At 48.0% G+C, this 21,962-nt stretch overlaps 1 protein-coding gene across 1 annotated transcript in view; it reads right to left on the bottom strand.

Moving 5' to 3' along the window:
• Positions 1-21,962, bottom strand: part of DLST (dihydrolipoamide S-succinyltransferase) — an 851,089-nt gene that overhangs the window by 586,935 nt on the left and 242,192 nt on the right. The window lies entirely within an intron of this gene.

Raw genomic sequence — 21,962 nt, 5'->3', positions numbered from 1 at the left:
TGCTGTGGATGTGAAAATTGGTACAGAAGCAGTTCCAAGGAGTTTACTGTTGGGGGCGGGGTGCAGCGAGGTGGGGAGGGGTGAATAGTATGACTTCCATTAACTTACTGGTACTGTATATATGTTCTATATTAGGAGGTAGTGGGCAAGAGAGTCCACAGAGGTTACCAGCGCTATCACCGTGGTTTGATAGGCTAATGGACGACATAAAACTATTTGGTTTGTGAATGCCTAGCCCCGCATCCACATTAAAAATTTGAAGGAAGATAAAATAGTTGAGCCGCGCCACATTAAGCACTTCCAAGTTTGTACTGGTATGCAGATTTTTTATTATACTGAGCAGCCTTAAACAGCCTGACACGTGTTTCGAGAAAAGCTCTTCATCTGAGGCCGAAAGAGACTTATTTCAATCTAATTAAACTGGCTTACTGCTGGGTTAAAGTTACGGACTAGCTTAGCAACGCGTTCTCCCTTTGATTCAGTGCAGTGCCGGAAGGCTGTCCTTTAAATATTAATTGTGTATCTGCAACTGCAGTTTAATTAAGATTCTATAATTGGATACGTTGGTAATGCGTGGCAAATTGCATATATTCGCATCTTCAGATTGAAATAAGTCTCTTTCGGCCTCAGATGAAGAGCTTTGCTCGAAACACGTGTCAGGCTGTTTAAGGCTGCTCAGTATAATTAAAAATCTGCATACCTGTACGAACTTGGAAGTGCTTAATGTGGCGCGGCTCAACTATTTTATCTTCCTTCATATGTTCTATATTAGTAGTATTGTGTGATAACATTACCTGATCTATTCATTTGCCTAGTGCGTTTTTTGGGCCTATAATAAAGATAGAATTTTTATACTTACCAAGCGTAATCCTCGATTTCTTCACTGTGTGGACTCATTGTAGACCCCTAACCCCACACACCTTTCCTGAGAATTAGCCTTGACCACCGCCATGCTACCTGGATTGGTTTGATACCTTGACAGAAATTTCCCCCGTTCACTAACTTCGGGTGACCTCCTACACACTGTCCACCATGCCAGAGTTTAGAAATCCATCTCAACAGCCATAATTGTGGCTTCTCATCCTTGTGATTTTTCCTTCTCTTAGGAGAGCACATTAGAAGAACAAGTTACTTTCTTGCCTGGTAACGTTCTTTCGATGGGATGGTCCGATGACGTATTCCATATCTATGACAGATAATGTCCACATCTGTGCTGCTTTGGAAAATCTTTGGCGTCCGAGTCCTGCGTCGATGTCGATACGCCGTCCCCGAGGACCTCCTCCGACGGCCGACGTCACTCGATGTGATAAGTAGGACCCACGACGCCCATAGCCTCAGTTATAGTTTTTTTCCCAGAATGTGTGCCACCAGTTTTCTGCCACTCAGACACACAAGGCCTTGCGGAACGCAAGCTGCAATCGCAAAAGAAATTCTGCAGCGGGGAAGGCATGGAGGAAGCGATATGGAATACGTCGTCGGACCATCCCATCTAAAGAACGTTACCAGGTAAGAAAGTAACTTGTTCTTCGAGGGGATTGGGCCCTCCGACGTATTCCATATCTATGACAGACTCCCAAACCAGTACCAAGCAAGGAGGTGGGAAAGAATTTAGAATACAAATTTAGCATGCCCAATCAAATTGCAGAATAGAGAACTGCCTTGCCAAAGGCCAGATCTTGCCCTCTGATGGAATCGAGGGAGTAGTGACGTACAAAAGTATGTACTGAAGCCCAGGTGGCTGCATCACAGATGTGACGAATAGGAACTCCCCTCTGCAGAGCAGTAGACGCAGCCACTCCCCTGGTGGAATGGGCCCGCAAGCCAGCCGGAGGATCCTTACCCGCCAAGCGGTAACACTCGGAGATAGCTAAAATAATCCAACGAGACAGTCTGTTTCGTCACAGCTTGTCCCAAACGCTTTCCAGCGTAACCAATGAAAAGTTGATCGTCGACTCTGACCCGGGGGACATGCGCGAAATATAAAAGCTCAAAGCTCTCCTAGGATCAAGCCTGTGGAGCCTCTCCTCTTCCTTACCAGGATGTGGAGGAGGATAGAACTCCGGAAGAACAACCCTCTCGCTCAAATGAAATTCCGAAACCACCTTCGGAATAAAAGAAGGACAAACTCTAAGGACAACCCTGTCCTTATGAAACACAGTGAAGGGTGGCTTAACTGAAAGTGCCTGTAACTCACTCACTCTGCGAGCGGAAGTAACTGCAACCAAAAACAGTTTTCAGAGTTAACAGCCTCAAAGGGCAAGAATGTAAAGCTCAAACGGAGCACCCATAAGAAATTTAAGAACAAGGTTCAAATCCCAACCTGGCACCAGAAAAGGTGACGGAGGGAACACATTAGTGAGCACTTTCAAAAACTCTGAAATTAAAGGAATTTTAAAATAGGAACACTTCAGATGAGAGCTTAAATATGGACAGCGCCGCCAGGTAACCTTTAATGGTCCCCACTTGCAAGCCCTGTGGGCCAAAGAAAGCAAAAAGACAGAACCATGGGAATGTCATATTCAAAAGGATCCACATTCTGAACTCTGCACCAGTCGCAGAACTTTCTCCAAGGGCACCGGTACAGAGACTTAGTTGCCGGCCGCCTGGCCGAGAGCAACGCCTCCATCACGTCTTCTGGAAGGTCCCAATCCTTATACCTCAACCTTTCAGAAGCCAAGCGTGAAGATTGAGGGATCTGACCTCTGGATGGAGAACCTGACCCCCCTCCCCTGAGAGCAGATCGTCTCGGTAGGGAAGACGACGTGGAGGACAGATGGACAAGTCTAGAAGGTCCGGGTACCACGTCCTCCGGGCCCACGCCGGAGCAATGAGGATCATCCGGGAACCGAACCTCTGTAACCTCCGCAGCACTTGCGGGATGACGGGGACTGGAGGAAACGCGTACAGCAGTGGGAATAACCACTCCACCTTTCCCACTTCCGGTTGACGCTGGAGGCAAAGAGATCCACTTGAGGGGTCCCCCAAAGGGCGAAGATCTCCAAGAGAATATCCTGAGCCAGCTCCCACTCGTGAGAGATCGAGCTCTGCCTGCTCAGAGCGTCCAACGTCTCTTTGTCGTGTCTGGCCAGATGAACAGCCGAGATCGAAACTTCCTGCTGGATGGCCCAGAATTAGAGCTGCATCGCCTCCCTGCACAGCGGAAGTAACCCTGCCCCCCCCTTTTTGTTGAGGTAGTGCATGGCCACCGTGTTGTCTGTTAGAATCAGGACACTCTTTCCGCGCACAGTCAGCAGAAAAGCCTTCAGGGCTAGCCTGACGGCCCTCAGCTCCAACAGATTGATATGGAGTCTGGACTCCGACAGAGACCAGCGACCGCTGACTGTCAACTCGTCGGCATGAGCTCCCCATCCCGTGAGGGATGCGTCCGTCACGATCGTCACCTCCGGCCAGAGCAGGCAAAATGGGGCCCCCTTCATCAGATTGCCCTCGACGGCCCACCACAGAAGGTCCCGGGCCACCGAGGGCGGCACCTGAACAGGGTCCGACAGCCTGCCGGAGAACTGAGACCACTGGAGCTTGAGTGCTGTCATGATGCCTACCCCCGGAGCACCAGGCCAGGCCCAGCACCCCCGGGAGCAGGCATCATGCCCCCGGGTAAAAGCCCAGCGGCCCCTTATAGGGGCTCTTTGGACTCTGTCCTGGCGCCGTTGGCGCCAGGCTCATGTTGGACATCAGTCCTGGCGCCATAGGCGCCAGGCTCATAAAGGAAGGTGTTTTGTGCACTTACCTGATGCAGACCATGCTGCAAGATTCAGGCCTCCCTGAGACCTGAAAGGGACTATTTTTTCATTGGGACTATTTTGCCACTCGGGTGTGGCCAGGGAAGGATATTTACCTGGAACTACTTTGGGGGCTATTTAAGCCACGCCCAGACAGTAGCTCACGCTTCGCGTTGTTCTGCATCCAAGCAGCTGAACGCTCACCGTGTCTGCTCCTGCATCTGGTCTCCAGCCACGCCCACCTCGATCCTGGAACACCTGTAAGGAAAGAAGAGAAGAGAAAGGTGAAAACCAAGAATTTTATCAAACTTCTTGCTTGCATCCGGAACCTTCACACCAGCGTTCCTGAGAAAAGACTCATTTAAAAGCACCGCGTTGCTCACTGCAGCGCCGCGCTTCACTCACCTGTCCTCGGGAGTTCTTCTGGCTCCACCGCGACTGTCTGCACCGGTCGCCACATCTCTACGCCTAGGGGAGAGAAGAAGAGACAAAAGGTGAGCAGAAGGAACATATGAGGAAAGCCTAATTTTCCGCCATAACACTTACCGGTCTTCTGTTGGTGGACCATTCCTCATTTCGGGTCGGCGCCGCTTCGTTGGCAGGTACCGCACCCCGGCCCCTATGGGGAAAGGACAAAAGACATTACTGGAGGAATATAAAGACATTAAGAGGGATCGCCCCCATCGCTAACTCATCTGAGTTTACCATCGGCAATTCAATCCCTCAACGCATCGCCTTCATTCTGCACCTGAAATAAAGGACAGATCACAGGTTAGGAAGGCAACAGAAAAGGAGGCTCTACACTTGAACTTTTGTAATCTTCATACTTACGGCATTCTGCTCGGAAAAGACAAGTGGATATTGCCAGCGCCATTCTGAAAACCAGTGAAGTAACTGAACACGCGCCCCTGCATCAGAAGCAGGATGGAGAGTTCATCCTTTCAAACCATAAGGTGAGCTTCAACCGGGGATTTCGGAGGAAGTTAGAGAAGAACGAAGGGGAAAGGGGGGAGCAAGCACACTATTCTGCAGACTGTTAATCCCCTTTCTCATCTGCAGAAGGATATTCCTACAGGCCAGACAAGCAAGATTTGAGGGTCCTGTTCAGAACTCGGAACACCGACTGCGCACCACGCTTGAAGAGGCCACAGCAACCCAGACTAGACCAGCGCCTCTGTGGGAGTCAGGTGAGCGTTACAAGTGCCCACTGCAAAGATCTCATCCGCAGACGAGCCTCTGGCACCAGAAGAATGCAGGATGCCATGAGGCCGAGCAGTCTCAAGAACGCGGACGCTGGGAGATCCTGGGCAAAATGAAACTTGTGCACCATCTGCTGAATGTGAAGAGCCCTCACCAGAGGAGAAAAACACTGCCCCAGGGACGTGTCGAGCACTGCTCCGATGTACCGAAGCCGCTGCGTTGGTGTCAAAAGGGACTTCTTTAAATTGAGGGAGACGCCCAGCCTGTGAAGGGAGTGGCAGGTGACGGACAGATGCTCCAGGACTTGCTCAGGAGAACTCCCCCTGATCATCCAATCGTCCAGGTAGGGGTAGACATGAATCCCCCCTTTCCTGAGATGCGCTGCCACCACCACCATGAGCTTGGTGAAAACCCTCGGGGCGGAGGTCAATCCGAACGGCAGGACCCGAAACTGAAAGTGCGAGTCACCAACCGCGAACCTCAGGTACTTCTTGTGCTTGGGATGGATCGGCACATGGAAGTAAGCATCCTTGAGGTCGAGAGACACCAACCAGTCCTGAAGATGAAGGGCCTGGAGGTCTTGAGAAAGAGTCACCATCTTGAACTTGTCCTTCCTGAGGAGTTTGTTCAAACCGCGCAAGTCCATGATGGGTCTCAATCCCCCGTCTTTCTTTGATATCAAAAAATAAGGGGAATACCATCCCTTGTTCCCCTCTGCTACAGGCACCAGTTCTATGGCGCCTTTCTCCAGCAGGGATTGAATTTCCTGCGCAAGGAGCGGATCCGGACTCTTCAAAGAGAGGCTCCCTGGTGGATTGTTGAGAGGCCTCTACAGAAAGGGAAGACAGTAACCGTGGGTTATGATCTCCAGAACCCACACATCCGAAGTAATGGCTTGCCACTCTACAAGATGCTGCGCCAGCCTTCCCCCCAACCAGCGAACCATGAGACCTGGCCTCATGACTGAGTGGTAGCGGCTGCAGCGTTGCCCGAGGACAAAGAGGCAACTGCCCGAGCGGCCTTGGCACCTCGAGTACCTTTATTTCCACCTCTGGCACTCTTATGATGGCCTCTTTGACTGCTAGCTCCCCTCGCTTTACTGAAGGACGAGTAATAGCGAAAGGAACCTCCCCTCCATTGCTGTCCCCTAGGACGAAAAGGCGGAGGTTGGCGAAACTGCAGCGCCCAACGACTTCGCTGCAGCTTTGGAGGTCTGCAACCTCTCAAGGCTCTCGTCAGCCTTGCTGCCAAAAAGGTGTTCACCGTCAAAGGGCATGTTGAGGAGCCGGGACTGCACATCAGGAGGGAACCCAGACTTCCGCAACCACGCAAACCTGTGCATTACGGTGCTCGCCGCCATAGCAAGGAAACCATCCCTTTCGTCCCCTTCGGGAATATGTTCAGCCGCTAATGCAACACAGTTCCACAGAGTATGTGTGAAACGAGACAAGGCACATATGGAGTTGGCCGCCTGAAGCGCCATACCCCCCGACGAAAACACTTTCTTTGCCCAGCCGTCAAAACGTTTGTCGTCCCTATCCGGAGGGATGGTAGGATACGACGCCTGCTTTGCCGGGGCCGTAGCCGCCTGCACCACCAAACTCTCCGGAGTGGGGTGCCTAGACAAGTAGCAGGGGTCGCTACTGGCTGGACGGTATTTTCGCGACAAAGACTTTCCCACTGCCGGGAGACTCTCTGGAGCAGTCCAAGCCGCCGCCACCCTTCTCTGCAGAGCCATATGAAAAGGCAAAACCGGGTCAGTGGGGGGACCGAGATCAAGGATGTCCGTGAGATCATCCTGAACGAACTCCCCTGGGGGAGCTGACCAACCCAAGTACTCGGTGACCCGAGACATAAGGCGCCGATATGAAGAATCGGCATGACTGCCAGGCTCCGGCCTACAAAACTCCACCTCCGGAGAGGTGTCCAGTAAACTGGCATCATGCAGCGACTGCCGCAGGTCATCAAACTGGCTATGGCCCGAGATAAGTTCATCGGGAACCGGAACCAAGCCGCCATCAGAGCCTTCATCACCCTCTGAAATGTACTCCAGGCGGGGAGAGGAAGACCTCTGGGGACCAAAGCAGTGCCTGACCTTAGTCAGAGCCTTTCTAGGGGCAAACCCCGTGCCACGGGGCCCGTCCGACACCACCGCCTCGAAAGGCGTCGAGGGCGCCGAACGAGTCGGCGCCGGCGTCGACAGAAAAGACGTCGAGCGAATCGCCGTCAACGTCAGCTGCAGCGCCGCCAGCATCGGCGGCGTCGACACAGGCCTCGAAGCCGGAGCTCCGAGCGTGTCTCTCGACGACCTAGGTGCCGATGGCGTCAACGACCCCCTCGGAGGCGGAGCCTCGAGAGAAATCGTCGACGACCTCGGCGCCACAGGCGTCGACGTCTTCTTCGAAGACGGCACAGGATCACGCGGTCTCGAGCGCATCAAGGACCGGGACCTGGAACGGGCATGGCGAGAACGGCTACCCTTGTCCAAGCAGGACCTCTCCCGCGAGCCGTGCCGACCACCCGAGCTTGAAGGCGTACGAGCGGTGTCTCTCGACCGGTGCCGACTGACCCCACTAGGAGGCGCGGACGGACCGGTGCCCTGCGATTCAAGAATCGCTAGCATCTGCTTCCCGAAGGAAGCCCATTCCCCCAGTGTCGCTTGCATGGAGGGATAAGCGACCCACCGATGGGCGGAGTCCTCGGAAGAGCACGGGGAAGGCGACCTATGCCGGCGCTTCCGGGAATGCCTCGAAGAGGCGGAGGAGTAGCGAGACCGACTCCTGGAAGGAGACCCACGGGACTTCAGACGATGACGCGGTCGCCCCTCGAGTCATCCGTCGAAAGCCCCGCAGACCTCGACTTCCGGGGCTTAGACACCCGGCCTACCGACAGCTTCTTCTTGCGTTCCCGCAAGGCCTTTGCCGTGAGCGACTGGCAGTCGACAGTCGTCCGTATCGTGGGCCTCCCGAGGCACCAGAGGCAGGCGTCGTGCGAGTCCGTGACCGACATCTTGGACCCACAGTCCCCGCAGTTCTTGAAGCCCGGACGCGGGGTTGAGGATGAGAAAGACATTGCCACGAACAGGTCTTCACACAAACCGAACAGGTTCAACGAACCGAGAATTGAAAACAGCAAACTCCAACGAGTCAAGGCGTACCGAGATTCACGAAGCGAACACGTTCGTGGAAAAAACGGAACTGAGGCGATGGGCGTTGTGCGTCCTACTTATCACATCTGGTGACGTCGGCCGTCGGAGGAGGTCCTCGGGGACGGCGTATCGATGTCATCGACGCAGGACGCAGACGCCAAAGATTTTCCGAAGCAGCACAGCTGTGGACATTATCTGTCATAGATATGGAATACGTCGGAGGACCCAATCCCCTCGAAAGACTGGTTACACCCAATATGCTGATGCATGTGCTCTGTGCCAACTCTGATTTTACAGCTCAGCAATCTTGCACTACTTTTCACTGCTGTACCTGTTCCAATTGGTCCCAGCCTTTCCACATGACCTGAACCACCAGGAGGATTGAGAAAGTTAGAACAGTAGCTTCTCCGCCCCACTGCTGATGCTTGTAAACCCTCCTTGCGAGAGAAGCCATTGAGGAACTAAGCTCCAGCCTCGCCTTGCAACTGGTATTATCACATGACAAGGACTTTTGAGCCACCAGGAGGGGAATACTCAACTCTTGTCTACTCTGAATGCTCGCACACCAATCTTACCCAAAACATAAGGTACCGGTCTCAATACAGCCCTGGTCTTACCACAGTAGGCCCTTACCTTTCTGGGACTTCAAAGCACCTAGCCCATAAAGAGGCGATGGGCAGCTTGGCCAAGGGTAAAGTCCATTTCCCTGTTTGCCTGTCTCTCTCTCTCTCTCTCTCTCTCTCTCTCTCTCCACCAATATAGTCACAAGCATTGCCACACATTCGCCCTGCTCCTTTACCAAATGACTTACACCACCAATGAAGTAAATTGCATTCTGGTCACTAGTTACCACAGCACCTGCATTTTTAGTCGCTGGTGGCGTCTAAATGCAATCTGGTAAATAGTACCATCTATTTATTAGTCATTTATAATACAAACTATACAGCAAAAAAATGTGTTTCGAGGTGCATCAAGACAAAGGGGGATATGGAGAGGAACATGTCACAAACTAAAAACAAAAGTTTCTTAAAAGGGTTTGAAACATTTGGAACGTCAAAGTGCTAAAGCATGAGAGCAGGGGAGGGGGTGAGGTGAAGGAGAGGTAGAGCGGAGGAAGACCAACATTCTAACTAGATCCAGAGACAATTTTGAATGTGCAAATGCTGAACAAGAAAAAAGGGGGGGGGGGGGGAAGCAAGTGCAAGAGAGGAAGAGGAAAGAGGTAAAGAACATATATAAAATTAAAAGTGCAAGGACAAGTAGGCAGATTGCATTAGGAACCCAAAATGCAATTAAGACAAGCAGGTATGAGTGACTGAAGACTGGAAAGAAAATCCTGATGGGATGAGGGGCTACATCAGGCATGCAGACAAGCAATAAAGACAAGCAGGTATGATTGACTTGTTAGCACAGTTTTTCTGAAGTCAAACTAAGGGCTTAGTAAAACCATTCAACTGAGGCAGTACAAGACTTCACTCTTAGTATAAGGCTGTACCACCTGAGTTCACGGTAGCAAACAGAGCAGCCAGGCTTATCCTATGAGCGAGAGAGGGCTGTAGAATCAGTACAATTACATTGTAATACAAATGGTCCAAAGAAACACTGCAACTATGCATTGTAAAAATAAATGGTTTATTTAAATACAAGTAGGCCCAGATGAATCCTGTGGGAAATAAGTACTATCAGAGATCATATGAACACATTATAGAAAAACACAACGCTTTGCTTGAAGGTACACAGACCAGAGCATATAACCTAATTTGGAACACCTAACATGAGTTCTAGGGAAGTCAAAACAATGATTACCTTTTAGATTACTTTCAGTAATATAAGGGTGGTGGACTCTAGCAGTTCTACTGCGACACTCAGCAAGAAATCACTTAGTAACCCAACTGGACAATCTACTTTTTGTGAATAGTGGAACACTTACTTTAGGAACAGTAAAACACCTATGCCTCTGATTCAGGATAATACAGTTATTCTAGGGGAGTTGGACCTTGGGTGTAATATTCAATTACCTATTGCTTTTCAGTTCACAGACTAAGGGAAGCAATAACTAACTATGTTGAACTATTGTAACAGCCTCTTTCTAAATCTACCTGCCTCTACTCTTCGCCCTCTGCAACTAATCCAAAACAGGACTGCAAGACTTATCCTTGGCCTCAAGCTCTGGCATCGGATCTCTCCAGCTCTGAAATCTCTCAATTGGCTCCCAGTGGACGCAAAGATTAAATTCAAAACCCTCTGCATTATCCACAAGGCTTTCTGGGGCGTGGGTGCCAAATACCTTCAGCTATCCCTCTGCAAATACCTCCCCTCTCAAGCTCTTCGCTCCTCTACCTCAATCTCCCTCAGGGTCAGTCGTTTTTCAAAGAAACAAGCTGGGGGTAGATCGGTCTTCGGCTGGGGCCTCCCTCTGGAACAGCCTCCTTGCCACTCTAAAAGTTGAGGAGAACCATCTGCGGTTCCGGAAGCACCTCAAGACCTTCCTCTTTGCCTCTGTCTTCGCCCTCCCTCTCCCCTACTGATCGGTTCTCTCTTGGCACTGTGCACCTGGCCACCCTCTGTCCTCCGGGCCCAGGTTCCTGTTCACCTGCCACCCTCCTGCGGGCCAACCCTTGCACTGAGGTCTGTATCTGTAACCATACAGCTCCTCCCCGCTTTTTTTTTTCTTCCTGCACTTATCTGACCTACCCTGGCTGCTGCCTTAAACTCAGCAGTTGCTGGCTGAACTACCATTTTTTTGTTGCTTTTATTATTTAATTTATTATTATTTATTTTGTTCTCCTTTTGCTTTGCACTTTCCATTTCTCCCCCTTCCTCGCACTTTTTCCCTCCCCCATGCACTTGCACGTTCCGATTGTCACTGGGCCTAGTATGATGGTTGTTTTCTCCCCTTGCCTTGCCTTGTTGCGCTCTGAAACAACTGTGTATGAGCGCGATATCCTAAAATAAGTCATTGATATTTTATTTCTAACAGTTATGCTCAAAGTAAGTAAAACCTATACATTTTTTACAGGAGCCATCAGCCACTTAAAGGCAGGTGTAAACCTAAGACTCTTTGTGTCCATCTAAAACAGAACAGGGCAAGCAAAACCCAATCTTACTCTTTAAGAATGACTCATGGTTATTCCTGGTAGGTAAAACTGAAGGCAGACATTCTGGACAGGCTAACAGCAAATCAGGGGAAGCAAGGCCCAGATGGGAACATTCATACATTTATCCGAACAGGAATAGTGAAATGAAACCAACAACATTACCTTTGGAAAAAGACGCAACCAAATCACAAGTGAGTAATATACCCTTACATCTACTTTCTGTTAGAATGGCGAAACAGTTACTAAGGAAAGAAAGAGATTACATATACTTTTCAGAATGGCAAAACATTCCTAAGGTAATTAAAAGAACCTTATATATATTTGATATGTTAGGTTATTTATAACGTGCTTTATACCCTGAGGTTTCTAAGCGCGGACCCGGGGATCGAACCTGTGTTGATCCGTGTCGTCTTGATTCCAAGGCGAGCATGTTGCCCCTGAGCTACCCTCTCAAGATGATATAAACTTCAGAATGGCAGAACATTTCTAAGGTAAGTAATAACTTTTGTAACTGTTCACTTTCAAGAGTTACAGTTACCAACCAACTTAATATGCAAGCAAGTAACTTTTAAACACTTATTCTCTTTTCTAGGCAAAAGGCCCAAACCTTAGAAGTCTTTCCCTTATTCTTGGAGCATGAGTGTTCTCAGTGGCAGAAGGGCGTCACTAAGATCTAGTGTCCAATAGGCAGGTCAGGATAGATTCTTAAGTAGCAAACGTCAGAGTTCCTAAGGAAGACTGTTAGAACAAGTACCTTACTTTAGAGTTAGTTGAGGGTGCAGGGGCTTCACAGAATACACCCTAGGAGGATTCCAGCAGGGGCCTGGGTGCACTGGACGAGAGGACTCCCAATCACAGAAAACAACCCAAAACTACACAGGAATCACAAGAGACATAAGGTAATAAATACCCAAGCCAGCACAGTACCTCAGCACAGAAGAGGATTTTGCAACAGGACGACTTCAGAATCTGCAGCCGAAAACACGGTCTTGGAATTCCTTCATCAAGACACTGGACGTACATTTGCAGCAAGGATCACAGGGAAGGCTCTAGGCAAGGTGTTCCTTGCAGCTGGATGCAGCTCTGTGGATATGGCGCCTTTTTCAGGAGCACAGAAGAAAAAATATCGCTGGTTGGATTCTCGTCGTTTGTAAGGTCCAGCATTCTGGTGCGGGGACTTTTCGGACTGGAATCGTGCCTCTGGAGATCCAGCAGGAGGCCCACGAAGTTTCAGCGAGATTCCGAAGACTGCACCCCACAATGGCTCGTGGTCCCAGGGTATTTGCGTATTGCAGCCCTGCAAGGTCGCAGCACAGCGTGGGATAGCTCAAAATGCAGGTCTTCTTGGGTCAAGTGGGACTCACTAGGCTCTGGGTAGGGGTCATCGTTTTCGGAGTCCCCAGGTCGATTGGAAGGAAGGGCTACAGCAGGCTCTCTGGTTGCTGGAAATCATTTCAGCTGCAAATTCTTCATCTTCCTCTTTGGTTTTGGTTCCAGTGGTCGACTACCTCTTTAGCTTCCAGGTTCAGACTTTTATGCAGGAACCCAGCCAAACAGCCTTGGAACAATCGCACTTGGGGGTTGGCAATCCTTTCCGGAGACCGAGTCTCCAAGTTTGGACTGCAATCTTGCACTTAGGCTGGAAGACAAAGGGCTGCAGAGTTTCTGACCCCTCTCTCGCTTCCTGCCTTCACACACACCATGGAGCCTGGGTGGGGAATCTGCAGGACTCCCGCCTAAGATATAAAAATCACACAAAGGAATTTCCCACCCTGGATGTCAGGGGAAGGAACAAGAAGGGACAAGGAACACTAAAAATGGCAAGAAAACAAGACAGGGCCATTTTGGTAAAATTAGCACCCATGGGTGCCTTTACTGGGGCTGTGCAAACAGCTCACGGTAAAGGTGCACCAAATTAATAAAAACTTCCACTGCCACCAGCTGTTAAAGGTAGGTTTGTCCTTGCAACATAAATTTTACGTTTAAAATGAGAAAGGGAATACTCTATCTCCCCAGCACGCCACATAAGGTTGGGGGTGGGAGGAGGGTGCTGGTCTCACCTAATAAAATGTAAAAGAGATCCAAAGATCCTTTCTATCCTTGGGAACTGTACTTCTCACAAGGTTAGCCAGAAGGGGAGCCCCTAGGGTAACCCAGCAACAGTAGACACTTATTGCCAAAAAGTTGTCAAAGAGGATAACGTTTAAAAGACACTATGGAGAGTCTTAAATATGACACCCATAAAAAGAATAACAGACAGTGTGGGAAAAGGGGAAAGGGTCCCACTCACAGAGGTATAAGGAAGAACAGTCCAGCAGTAAAAACAAAAAGCTCTGGGATTGACACAGGTCAGGTAGATTTATCAATTCTATGAAAATCTTACAGTCGAACATGACTGAAGACTGGAGAAAAAACAATCACATTGTGAAGTCTGTACGGAGGGAAAAGTCTCATCCACATGAAGGGGGTTAAATCAGATATGCAGCAACAAGGCAAGACAACACAGCACTGATGGGTGAAACACGTGAGAGAGCAGCATGGGAGTGTGTCAGCAAACAAAATCAGATGTACAAAATGCAGAATGCAAAAGAAGGCAGTAGCAGGACATACTGGTGGCCCGGTCTCACTGAGCAAGATGCAGAAAGCGACTCAACAGAGAAACGCAGGCAGGAGGCCGGGAGCAGAAGATCTGTCATAATCCAAATGGGATATAGAGTCAAATGTTGAAAGTACAATGATTTAGGACGATCTGAAAAAGTGAAGCAGCATCATTAGGCATAGGTAGCACAAGTAGCAAACCAGACAGGAGTGGGTGAGACAGCGGGAAGGGGATAAGGTCCTTCCTTACCTTTGGTGTAGCAAAAGGGAAAGCAAAACAAAGTGTCAGGATGCGTGCAGTTGATAAAATGGGTGAAGCTGGAGCATCAGGGAAGAAAGGGCATAGCAAAGCACTGAGCCATCGGAAACCCTGTACAGGCCCAGACAGGAGTTCAGCCTTTTAAGGGGACCTTCAAAGGGGTAAACCGGCAAGCCTTCCGGCTCGAATCCATGCTGATCTAAATTTCGGGTCCAACCAATGGGAGGCACAAGCCTATAATAGAGACCTCCATCGCAGGCCGGCACACTGACTCCTCGATGGCATGGCTGGACGCAGGGCGGCCCTCTGAGCAGGAGCAAGAGCTCATAGCAACAATGCTGTTGAGGCATCAGCCTCCTCCGGCACAGTGTGTGCTGCAGGAGGGGCACAGATGCATCCAGCAAGGTGTGGGTCGTTGCAGGAAAAAAAAAGGCCATTGAAACATCATTTTGCTGCCAAATAGCATTTATTTGTTAAGTGCATCTTTCATCACTACTGCCCTTTTCAAATGCATTTTAGGTGCTTGTGACCGTTGCAACTGAATTGTGGTCATTGGTGGGTTTTCCAACTGTTCCGGACATGTTTCTTAAACCCTGTGGTCAGGTGTTTAGTTGCATCCCTGTTAGTGATTCCCTCAGGCTCACCAGGGTATAGGTGGTTATCGTGACAGAGCAGCCTAGGCCCAACTCTCAGCAGGTGGAGTAGGGGGTACACTTTGTAATAATACCAAATGGGAGAAAGCCCGCACACTATATTTTTAGAAAAATATAATCATTATAGAAGAAAGGATAAAGAGAAAAATCACTACACAGACATATAAATAAGCCTTTAACAACCAAGCATGCCACAACTTAGCAGGTAAGTAAACCATTTTGATTTACAGTTCAGTTTAAGTATTTTGAGAAGAAAAATGCAAAACCAGGTAAGCAACACATTTTTCCTATCTAGGTCAAAATGTTTTAAGAGTGACCAAAGGGACCAGTTATGCATATTTGAGGGAAGTCTTTGGCAGCAAAGAGTTCATATGTGCAGAACTCTCTCAAGAAACAGTTTCGCGATTTCAGGAAGAGAGGCCCACAGAAGACACTTGATGTTATGTAACTGGGATTTGTACGGGCACTGCTGCCATTTTCAAGATCTCCAAGCACTCACATGGATCTGAAATGGAAAGGGGTGGTGGTTAGGGGAGTAGCGAGAAAAGGTAAGTGTTGTATCTGCCTCTTGGTACACTTAGAATCAGGAGCAGCTATAGTTCTATGTTCCTTCACGTTCCTTGAAATCTCAAAATCTATTTCTTTTGATTGTTCTGAAGCCAACTTATGCTTAGTCTCGTTTCCGCTCCTTTTCCTCTTTTATCCCCGAAGCACTGGAATGTCCTCCCTCTCTCACTTGTCCTCCTCTGTGTTTTCCAAACTAATCTTAAAATCCACCTTCTTTTACCATTGGTTCGTGAAAAGTAATACAAAATGCTTTTCCTTTCTCTGTTGATGTACGTTTTTATTCATCCGTTTCATTTTTGATTGTAGTGTATTTCAGATTCTTTTATTGTACAGCGCGTTTGGCGAAAGAAACTTTATACATTTAATAAAATATAAAAACAAATACAAACTGGCATATGGGTATGTTTTCTACGTGGACAGTGAACAGTGATTTGTACACCAATAATGTAGGAGGTAGGTCCACGGAAGAAAAAAAATGGAGGAGGCTCACCAGCAACACTGCTGTCTGCAGAGCAATATCCTGGGGCCGAAAAGCAGTTCTGCAGAAGCGTTTTGGCGGTTTCCTGAGGCAGTTGTCATTTAAGTTTTTGGGCAACCATTTAAGGTTCAACAAATGGATCCAGGACCCTTGGTATTTTAGAGCTCCGTTTTATAGATCAATGGAGCCCCCCCCTTTTGCTATGGCATGAACCTGGGCTTTACATTTGGCAGTTGGCCGCCTTTTTCCTTTAGATTCCTTATTAAGCTCCTTTGGGTCACTGGTCAACGCTTTGTGCAGGACGACGCACACACCCTTTATGAGATTCCTTTGTTGTTTTACTGTAGCACCCATCACCTTGCAGTGAAGTGATGCAGGCGTAGCTTGGATGCTCATTTCCTTTTTTGGTAACATTGTTGCTACTTTAATAATATGTATTTATTGTGATATAGCTCAATGAGCTTTACACAAATAATGGAACAAGCTAAAGCAAGTAATAAATAAATAGTAACATCGTTACATACAGAAAACATACTAAAAACAAATAAAACAATGAGTGATAAACACAGTCCTTCATCGCAGAAAGAACATCAACTAAAGAGCTGATCAAATAAACACATTCACAATATACATAATCTATGAGCGAAGTTACATTAACTTGATAATTTAAAAAAATGCGTACTTAACGTGTTCATGCCTCCAATTTAAGGGGTGGTCCTCTACATTTCGGTCAAAGAAAACAGACACACTGGCAGGGTATCATGCAGCCTAAACCTTGTCGCCAAGCGGTCGTCTAGCGTACTTCCATACCCAGTATAATGTCAGTTGGACAGAGACAGATGGAACGTTCAAACGGTAGGCCCAGAAGGCATCAGTTTTGATGTGATCATTTATATAAGTGAACCAATCTACCCAAATTACACATATACTGGACCCAACTCTCTACACTCCATAAGGACGTGTTTGGCCGTTTCAAGCTTGTGCGAGAGCCTACACATCCTGCAGAATCGGTCCTTGGCGTCCATGCCAATTTGTGAGCTGCGAATAGACAACATCGGTAATTCATTTATTTGCGGAAGTAATAGGAAACGCCTAACTTCAGGGACTGGACACAATAGCAGGTAAGGCTTCACAATAGCCTAAATTAAGCTCTAATGTTAGTGTGGCGTGGTCACTGTGTATTTTGGGCTATTTTCATCAATGACACCATTACTAGCAGGGGATTATTCCCGCTAAAATAATCCTGCACAGACTGTTGGCACTGGTCCACGTATAAGCCCCAGGACGATCTCCCTCCGTTCTCCCATTCAGTATTGAGATTTCCCATTCTTTGAGGTATGCTAACCAATGTGCACCACGTGCATTGGAGGCGTGAACTAGCATGGTACATTTTTTCCATTCATATTTTTGTGCTTTGGACAACATTTCTTTTCAACACCTGGTATTCCAATCCCCACATACCAACACTAGATTATCAACTATCAAGTCTCTCCACTGGATTATAATTGAAACTAGATACTTAGAAACTGCATCAGAAACACTATCACCCGGGGGTCGTAGATGTTAACAATCAATAAAAACTAACACAGACCACCTGTTGCCAATATTACTTCAACCGTCAAATGTTTCCTCCAGAGTGCCTAAGCAGGTACAATGAAGATGTTGTGTCATTCGATACCAATCAATAGTCCGCCTTTAGGTCTGCCCCGTGGAACCTTTGCTGCGAGCATCTGGTAGGTAGTGTATCCATCTAACTTAAGGTCGAATGAGGCAAGGGTCTCCTGGAGGATGTCATGTGCAGCTATTTCCAGCATGGAGCCAGCCTTGGTGAGTAAATGTGAAAGCCCACGCGAGTTCCAACTTAGAATTGTCAGGCGTCATTTACTTAAGACTGGCTTTCGGTAAAAATCGCTGAAGCCACTACCAGCCTTAATTGTCACCATAAGACCCCCCAGACTTCACAGGCACCTTTGCATTCAGGTTTGTGAAATATTTGGCTTTTCGTTGAGGCTGCTGGCAAGAGCATTGATGACAAGTCGATCCCTTCACGCTTTCAAGTTTTGTGTCAAGTAGGAAGCCCAAGTATTTAATGAAGTGTAATGACCCCCTAGCAGTGCTGCCGTTTCTGGTAAACAGTGAATTTGAGACATGTTTCCAGCAGACCTGGACCTAGATTCCACGAATTCGAATCACAAGAGGATAATTACCTAAGTGACAATACCTTATAAAGGAATTCCAACAGTGCCAAGCGATTGGTTTTGGACTCAATTGCAGGCCCAATAATGAACACCTTCGAGTCCAACAGCTTACTAGCCGTTAGATCGCGGGTTGTAGCCCGCTTGGGAGCTAGTAGAAGAATTGCTTCCTCCCCTGTCACTATAGCATTAGGAGAAGGACTTATTAGGGTCAATAACAAGTCAAGTTCCTCACAATCACTGTGTGAGGCTGGCCTTTCTTCAACTGGAGGAGTTATGTCGTCTTCTTTCAACAGCCAGGTAGTGAGGGTGCCTACTAGTGGATTGGACCTCCTTTTCCTACAAGCAGCTTTCTTCCTGAGCTTCTTCGGTCTAAGTCTATTTATAGGGTTCAGCATAGAGTTTAAAGGATGCTCAGTAGCCTCTGTGCTCAGGCCCCCAGGAGTATGCAGCAGACTTTTGCATTTAGTCACTCTCTCCTGCACACGTTTAGCCTGGCATCACTGTTTAAGAGTTGGGTAGGAGGCAGGCGATTGAGCCTCCTCTTCGTTCCGAATACAGTTTTGTTGATTTAAGCAGGATTCAATTCTCCCTTCGTTCTGCAGGGAATTTGGAACAGTTTCAAAGGCGCCAGTATCGACTTGAACCTCGAATTACGTAATCAGTTCATGGAATTATAGAATCACCTCACTCTAACGTTTACGATCTTCATGTATTGCGCAACAAAGTTTCAATAAGATCTTAACAGCAACGTTTAATACGTCAGGCTGTGTGGTTGGGGAGGTACTCATGTGGCCAAACTTATTACTTGTGTTGCAGAGCAGTTTGGTGCCCAGATGGATTGAGGCTAACTCCTCACTGGTGTTGTACACCAACTCAGGACTCCGAGAGCCTTTGCGTGCCACTAGGGTGATGCTGTAATTCGCTTAGTTCATTTACACGAGCCAGCGTCTGGTAGTCCTCAAGGTTGATGCAATTACTAGATCCTGGTAATAGGCTGTTGGCGGAGCGGATAGAGTTTCAAAGGTGAGTTACTGTCGATGTCCTGATCGGACATAATACAGGACTAGTTTACAGAAACCCTTGCATCTGATGTGTCTGGCGCTACTGCCGCTTTACTCACCTTCGGGTAAAACGCTGTGATTGCCTCCTGCTTTTGGCCTATAGGCCCCTCATTCGGTGTCTGTGTGGCCATGCCATTTTCAGTACCACTCACAGGTTGATGTGACAAGGCAGTTTTACTGTTCAGTGCTTGTTTGGCTGGTCTGAGATAATACGTTTTTGTTTTCCATATGTTACTGGCTTAGTTGCGTGGGAGCGCCAGACAAAAGCGTTTAGAAGAGCAAAGTTTAGGTTCTTACCTCGGTTGACCTCAGTTGTAAGAAGGAGCTTCTTAGCACGAGTCTGCTTAGGAAGCAAAATGAAAGATGCAGGTATGTCACAGTCTGCCAAAGACGACCTGCTCCGGGGGGAGCAATGCCTGCCTCCCCTGCCTTGCCAGAATACTGCTAGAACACAGCGTGTGCTCCACGCTTTGTGTGCACTTGTGTTTTCTGGCAAAACTCCACCTCAAGCAATGGTCACCACAGAAAGACTCCAGCAAGCAGAACTGGCTGCTAACACTGCTAGAACACACTATGCACACTGTAGTTACTTAGATGTGTTCAAGACGAGTAGGTGGCAGCAAATTATTTGTGTCTTTTGTTTTTAATGCAGGCATTTTTCAATGTTACGCCATCATAATTTTGAGTACCATATGGCTGAGCCACAAATCCCTCCCTCCCACCCCCCCCCCCCAATGTCCTTTGTCCACAGTGTTCTTCAGCCTTCTTCCTGCATTTTCAGATCAAGAAATGTCATATGGGAAACATTTTCTTAGGCAAAACCTCGATTTTCCCAGGCAAAACAGCGGTGTGTGCATTGTAGCCGGATGTGGAAGTGGGGGTGTATGACAGAATGCCATCTTGTACAGTTTGAAAGTCCTAGCTTTTTGAATTTTATAATAAAATGATGCAGGTACTATTTCCAGGGAGGCCTGCAAAAAGCTCCATGCCAAAAAGCACTGTGTATCCATGCCCCTTTGCTGAACCTATTTCCTGACATCTGCAGCTTCTGCTCTCCAGTGGCCTTGGGTAGGTTCAAAGGTCACATGTGCATCCCTGATGCTGCTGTGACCCAAAGTCTGATAAAGAATTATAAGAATTGTCTGCTTCAATCATCCAGTGGCAGGGTAATATCTAAATCACGGTAATTATCAGGGTACATCACTTATCAGGTAATATCATGTATCGGGTAATATCACGATAGTATCAGGGTAATATCTAATATCACGCCGGTAAGATATCTCAGCAGGTTACGCGCTCGTTGCTGCGATCTGAGCGTGATCTGCAGGTCGCAGGTTCGAATCCCGGCAAAGCCAACTCAGCCTTTCATCCTTCCGAGGTTGATAAATGAGGACCAATTTCGGTTGGGTAATATTGTATGTAAATATGTGCTCTGTACAGCGCTTTGGATTAAGGCGCTATATAAATAACACATTATCATTAAAATACACTATGCCTAGTTTAGCATGGTGACAGATAAGAGCACACAATTATGAGAGCCACAACCTTTTGATATAATGCAAGTGTCAACTCTGAGCACAGGCGCAAGCCATGTCAGGGCAGTATGTATTTATTGTTAGCCTGGCTGTCTCCACTCAATCAAGTGAGTCAATAGCCAGGATGCTGCCTTTATTAAATCCCAGGGAGGAAGTGTAACACTTCTCCTCAAGGCCCATGACCTCTCAGTAAGAGAACGACTGAGTCTATGCTGCAAAGGGCAGCACTGACATAAAGCCAGCCTCATAACAGGGTGTTGTACACCAATGGGCCTTCAAAGTCAGCATGCATTGAAAAGGGGCAGAGTTAGAGAAGCCAAAGTGGGAAGGTAGGCCTAAGAACAGTTACAACCTTCTTGGTTTTCTGTAAGGGCTCTCTTCAGTCCCATCCGGGCACTCTATTCCATTCCCCTTAATTTCCTAAAGGACAAGACACTCTTGGTATGACATCAGAAAGCAAGGATCACTTTTTAAAAACAGGGATTGGATTCCTCCCAGCAGGCTTTGTGACTATTCATGGGATCTTGTCACTTGTCCCAAGGGGGATCCCTTCGCTATGAGGCTAGAGAGGTGAGCCCACTATCCAATAGTAAACCCTAGGGGCAGTAAAACGCAGGACTACCCATGGGCATAAGGACTCCCGTCCTGTGAAAGACCTCCCTAAATCCTTGTTCCCAGAAGCCATGGGCCTATTGACTCCTCCTCCCTCCCAACCTGAAACTACTACTGTATGTTAATGTGAAGTCTCTACTATTGAATCTGTAAGACCAGCTAGGACTGAGACGAAGAAGAACCAAAGAGACATACAGAACAGTAGAAAGATTTATCCAAGAATTGGGATGAGGTGAACAGTAGAAGGCATGAAGATAACTTAAAAGACTTGTATAACAAACATTGACGCTACACTGGGGCGGGCCCGGCAGTATAAAGTAAAGACTGGAAGACTATAGTTGTACAAGAGCAGGAGGAGCAGCAAGGGAAGCTGGCTTCTGCCCTGCAGGGCCAGGGAAATTCACACCTGCGCTGCCCGAAAAATCGAGAGACAATCCCTAAAGAAGAGGCCAAAAGGAATTACACGAGCCAGAGGGAACCCGACTCACTGCAGAAGCAGTAAGAATCCAGCGGTGGCGTGGCCTCTCGGAGGTGGAGCGTGTGGTCCATAAAACACGCAGAGACCACTGCAGCAACAGCTCCGCACAAGTAAAGTAGGAGGATGCACTGAGCACATACAAAGGCAACAGTGACCTGAGAGCCAAGGAAGAACTAGTGAGGATACAGGTAACGGGAGTTGTGGGGAAACCGGGTAGGGTCCAGGGAGCCCAAAAAGTCAAGTACTCTTCAGGAGTGAACTCCCTCGTCAGTGGGAAACCCAGCATATGCGAAAGATACCAAAATAACCAAGAACTGTCAGAAAGTAATCTCCCTAA

Source organism: Ambystoma mexicanum, chromosome 14 (genome assembly GCF_040938575.1).
Source record: "Ambystoma mexicanum isolate Mex_15411 chromosome 14, UKY_AmexF1_1, whole genome shotgun sequence".
In the NCBI taxonomy this organism is placed as follows: domain Eukaryota; kingdom Metazoa; phylum Chordata; class Amphibia; order Caudata; family Ambystomatidae; genus Ambystoma; species Ambystoma mexicanum.
This window is presented reverse-complemented; position numbering and strand designations above follow the sequence as displayed.